Here is a 6,304-nt window from a genome sequence, read left to right on the forward strand (position 1 = left end):
CTAAAAGATATTAATTATTCCCATTTTCTAGGATGAATATACTGAGGCCCAACTAAATCAAGTGACTTGTCGAAAGTTCACACAGCCATAGCAGGACTAGAGCCCTCATCTCCTGACTTAGCCCAATTCTGCACTTACCAGTTTCAAGAGCTTTGAGTTATATCCCTTACTACCATTAACAACCATTGTATAAAGTATATCTGCACACTTACTTGAAACTACACTTTCAGTTTGTGTCAGATTCCACAATATCAATTTTACAAACATAGAATGAAAGGTGCTTAGTATTATTTTAATTATTGTTCAAACCATACTCTTCAAGTTTCAGAGAGTCTCCTCTTCTGTTGTGGCAGAATTTTTTTTCCTTGATGTTTTTTCACTCTGAAGAAATGCTCTAGGTAGGGGAAAGAATTCCCAGCTAAATTTTTCTTATGCTTTTTTCAAGGCAATGGGGTTGAGTGACTTGTCCAAGGTCACACAGCTAAATAATTATTAAATGTATGAGACCAGATTTGAACTCAGGTACTCCTGACTCCAGGGTCAGTGCTCTATCCACTGCACCAGCTATCTCCCCCGTCAGCTAAATTCTTGATCCTTTTCTCTAAAGGTTTCTTGACTTTCTGACAGAATCATACCTCAAATCTTCTTTATTGTATCTTTCTTGTTCATTATAACAAGTACCAGCCTGGAATCTAGGGTACCTGAATTTTCCTCTTTTCCATCCCAACTGCTGGCCTAATCAGGAACAAATAACAGTGATAACTGGTGATTCTGTCTCCCAGGGCAACTAGAATGAAAGATATGGGTGGTGAAGAAAATACTTCCAGGATGGATTTTCAAATATAAGTTCCTGTTTAAGAAGAGACCACAGAATAACACTCCATGAGAAAGAAGCAGAAATCACAAGACTTCAAAAAGACACTACTAGAGAGACCACTTCCAAGATAAGAAGCAAAGGGAAGGAGCTTTAAAAAATTTTTATTGATATCTTTTATTTTTATATCATCAAAACTTCTCTTTTTTTTCTTTTTTTGCAAAGCAAATGGGGTTAAGTGACTTGCCCAAGGCCACACAGCTAGGTAATTATTAAGTGTCTGAGGCTGGATTTGAACTCAGGTACTCCCGACTCCAGGGCCGGTGCTCTATCCACTGTGCTACCTAGCCGCCCCTAAAACTTCTCTTAATATACCTCAATTTATCCCTTTCCAAAGAGTCATCCCATAAAACAAGAGAAAGAAGGAGAAATAGGCAAAATAAATCAATATACCCCCCCCAGAAATCTGAAAATGTTTGCAACCAGTTGGTATGCTCCTACCCACTGACCCAGCATTCCCTTTCTAGATATATACACACTACAAAAATCATCAATAGGAAGAAAGTCCCCAAACCATACAAATCAAAATAAAAAAACTAGAAACAAAATAGATGCCCATTGATTTAGGGAATGATTAAACAAATGGTTACATATATGAAATATAACTATTATAAGAAATAGTAAATATGATAAATACAGAGAAGCAAGGAATATTTATATAATATGATACAGAGTATAGGAAGCAGAGCAAAAAAACTCTAAAACTGAAACATACAAAATGACAATATAAATGAAAAGAACAAAAATCAAAAGCAGATATGGCAGCATTACATTGAACAAACATAACCTCAAAGAAATGTTAAATAATTATTCTTACTAAGTAATGAATTCAGTTCTTTCTACCTACTAAAGAAATACTGTATGTATTCTATGAATTTTGGCACTCCTGTCAAAGCCTTAATTGCCTCACCCTAGTTAAAGCATTGTTTTTCTCCCTTTCATTCAAATAAGAAATTATTAGAATTTTTTTTAAAAAAAGTTTTCTTGGTGAATCAAAATCAAAAGCAATGTAAGGCAAAATAAGTAAAAAGTTTCAGGTAGTTAAGTTTATATTGGCTTATTAGATTTTTAATTGAATTTTAATTTGTTAATTAAATTAATTAATTAAATTTAAATTTAATCAATGAAGAAGAGACAAAAGTTTATAGAGGCAACCATGGAACCCCAAATTTTTCTGGAATGTTCCAAGCATGACTAATTTTGAGAGAACACTCACTTATCCTCAATGTAAAACAAAAAACCCAGTAGATAAAAAAGGTACAGAAGGAGCAGAATGAGTTGAGTGTCAGGAGTCTAATCTAGACTAGGCAGTATGACTACAGTCAGCAGAGGTGGTAAGACCCAAAGCACTTCAGCCACATGGCTGCTTGCCAGAACTTAGGCCAATAGAGGCAACTACAAACCCAAGTGAAACTTTGACTGAGTCACTAACCAGGAGAGGGTGGCATGGGGCAGTAGAACAGGACCCACAGGTGCCCTGAGAAATCACTTAGCAAACAGGCTAAACCACACCCTGAAAGCCATCCAATTTAGGAAGAAGGGATTAGCTCTTATAGAAAATAGATCATATACTTCAGAGTAGAAGGGGATTGTTATCGTTGTTGACTGTTTCAGTCTTGTCTAACTCTTTTTGTGACTTCCTTTGGAGATTTCTTGGAAAAAATACTGGAGGGGTTTGCCATTTCCTTCTCCAGCTCATTTTACAGATGAAAACACTGGGCAAGCAGGACTAAGTGACTTACCCAGGATCACTCAGCTAGTAAATGTCTGAGGCTAGATTTGAACTCCAGTCCTTTTGATTCCAAGGTCAACACTCTATCCACTCTACCACCTAGCTGTCCTAAAGGGAATTTTAGAGACCATCTAATCCAACCAACCCATTTTACAGACTAGACCAAGATTAAGTAAAATGACTCATACTCAAGGAACACTTAATTTCTGTTAAGTAGCAGAACTTGGATTTGAAATCATTGGATTGCAAATCAACATTCTTTCATGTAGTAAGTCACTATTTTATTTGACCATAAAAAACAATTAAGAAAGAGGGAGAAGAAACTTAAAGGAAAAAAACAGATTAGGGAATGAGAGAAACCCTTTGCCCGAGTCATCATAAAATAAATAAAATAAAAGATTTTTTATCTACTGTCTCTCTCTACATATGCAGTCATGAACTAAACTGGGGAACTTTCTGGGTTTTCAAAAAGAAGATCCCAGAGAGGCAATACAGTATTTCCTCAGTCATATGACTGAGAAATTATTTGTGGTATACAGACACCTCCCAAAGGGAGGAGAAATGACCTACACAGAGACTAGAAGCCACCTATGAAATTCAGTTATGATCCAGAGTATTACCTGGGAAAATTCTGAAACCTAGTTTTTCCTTGGGGATAGCTCAAAACAGAGTCCATCATGCAACTGACAGATCAGGAAGAGATTGAATGTGGGAGGCCAAAGCAGACACAGCAGAGTTGCTCTGACTTTCTGACAGCATATTTCATCATAAGATTCTCTGACATATGATCCTCACGTCAGCAGACTTCTGGGCAGCTTTAACAAGAGAACACCCTTAACCTGATACAAACAAGGTCATTGTAAGTTTTTGTGTCTTCCTGTTGTTTATAATGCCTTTTCCCTTTAATTCTCAATCAAAACAATTTAAGTTTACTATATTTTATTTAAATTAAAGAGAAAAAAGGTATTTGTCTATTTCCAGGCCAAAAGAACTAGAGAAATTCCTGCACTATAGCGGTCAGGTGGTGAAAGAAAAGAAGAAAGGTCTAGCATCTTCAGATCTGTCCTCAGTACTAATCACTCCATCTCTGCTTTTTGACATCCAATCCATCCTTCAAGGCCCAGTTCAAATGCTACTCCTTTATAAAGCCTTGCCCTCATATGGACACATAACACTCAATAGTCTCTTAGGGACTTCCCACATTATAGTGTTTATCTTCATATATGTCTCCTCGTAGATCTGCTTGGTAGATTTGGGGAAGGGAAGGGGGAAGCAGAGAGGGGGACCATGGGCATGTGGTGGGATGGGGTGAAATCAGACAAGATTACACAGGATGGAAAGAAATGGAGGGAATGAATTAGTTGAAGGAGAACCCACAAGGATAAAATCAATCAGTAAACAATTTTTGTCTCCCCCCACCAGGCTGTAGAAGGCATCTAATTAGCACAGTAGTTAGAGTGCAAGATCCAGAGTCAGGAAAACTCCTCTTTGTCACTTCAAATCTAGCTTCAGATACTTACTAGCTATATACCCTGGATAAGTTCCTTAACCCTCTTTGTCTCAGTTTCCTTATCTGTGAAATGAGCTGGGGAAAAAAAATGGCAAACCACTCTAGTATCTTTGCCAAGAAAACTCCAAATGAAACTACTGAACAAACACAACAACCCTGATTTGTAAGTTCCATGAGAGAAAGAACAGTCTCTCATTTGTCTTTTTAACTTCCCCATACCCTAGCATAATTCTTTGCATAAGCAGAATAAATGAATGAAAGGATTTATATTCAGCAGGTGCTCAGTTAATAATTGTGGATTTATTTGTTTCTTTTTATTCCCCCACCTTTCCCTAAAATATTATGGCAGGCACCCAGTATGATATATGCAATAATTACTCAATTAATTGACTAAATTGCACCCACTATAATGGAGTATAATTACCTCAAATTATCTCTCAAATGAATGGACCATAGATCTGAGTCAATGTGACATTTCTTGAATCTTAAAAGTAACCAGAAAGAGACTTTCTGCAAATACTTATTCATTTAAATTAACTGAATTTGGAGAAGTCCCTTAGATTTCCAGATTTCTGAATTACTCTACTATAGACTGAATTCTAACATCCCAGTGACCAGAGACATAATCTAGAATTTTGGTATCTGGGAGCAAATTCAATTGGTCAGATAAAAAAGAGTAGTGGGAAAAAACTCTACCTGTACTGGTTGGTCCAGTAGAGGTGGTCTGAGAAAGAGGTAAGCTCTTTTTTCAGAAAACTTTATGGTAGCCCCTGAGGCATAGTTAACAAATCCCAAATTTTAAATTCCAGGAGAAAGTTAGGGAAGATGAAGGAGACAGACAGTGAGGTGGGACCATAAGGGATGGCTAATATGAAACTATGAGGGTTGGCCAGACAACAACTGCAGGAAGGAAATGGGTTCCCTCAGAAATGATGCCCTGGGACAAAATCCTGGTTATGAAACTCTAGTTACAATTTCGCCAATGAGTAGGAGCATCTCCAGACTGCTTTCCCTTGAATTATATGTCTCAAAACTCTAAGATTCTATGCACAATTTTTCTTAATTTCACCAGAGCTCTAATGTATGCGGTGGTGGTGGTAGTGGTGGTGGTGGTGGTGGTTCTGTCTCCGTTTGTGTGTGTGTGTGTGTGTGTGTGTGTGTGTTGGTGGTGGTGGTGGGGGTGGGGGGAAGATTAGAGGTTAATGCAAAAAACATTCTGTCTGGAGAACTGTTGCTGCCATCTCCTGTATCCTGACTTTGTGACTCTCCAGGTCTCTCTTTTCACTTCTCAACTCTGTCAAAGCAAGTTCTTCCAGTTTGGCACTTACTGACATGCCTGGCGGTGATGCAACACTGGCTCTCCATCAGCCCCATGTTCAGTTTAATTATCCCAATGTAGAAATGATCCAGAGGGGCTAAGAAAAGAGTAATTAGGCAGGGTGGGGCACTGAGCTGACTAACTGGATGCCTTGCTTGCTGGAGGAAGGGGAGAGGGGGGAGGGGAGGGGAGGAGAGAGGAGGAGAGGGGAGGAAGGGAAGCAAGCAGGCAAGCAAAATTGTTATCTATCAACTCAGTTGGAGACTTTTCCAAAGACTCAAGTGATTATCTAAAATTCCCAGAACAAAGATACAAGTTCTAAAACACTCCACTCTCACCACACACTTACACACAGCACACTGAATAGGCAGTTTTCAAAAGAAGAAAATAAATCTATATATAATCTTTTGAAAAAATGCTCCAAATCATTATTGATTAGGGAAATGCAATTTAAAGCAACAATGAGGTATCACCTCACACCTATCAAATTGGCTAAGATGAGCAAAAGGGAAGATAATCAATGTTGGACAGGTTATGAAAGGATTGGAATATTGATGCATTGCTGGTGGAGTTGTGAATGGATCCAACCTTTCTAGAGAACAATATGGAACTATGCCCAAAGAGCAATAAAAATGTTCATTCCCTTTGACCCTGCAATTCCAATTCTAGGCCTTTATCCAGAAGAAATCTAGGAAAAATGGGGAAAGTACCACATGTTTCAAAATATTCATAGCAACTCTTTTAGTAGTAGCAAAAATTTGGAAATTGAGGGGATGTCCATCAACTGGGGAATGGCTAAACAATTTATGGTACATCAATACTAAGGACTATTATTGTTCTATAACAAACCATAAATGGTCAGACTCTAGA

Source organism: Macrotis lagotis, chromosome 1, assembly GCF_037893015.1.
Source record: "Macrotis lagotis isolate mMagLag1 chromosome 1, bilby.v1.9.chrom.fasta, whole genome shotgun sequence".
Lineage (NCBI taxonomy): Eukaryota > Metazoa > Chordata > Mammalia > Peramelemorphia > Peramelidae > Macrotis > Macrotis lagotis.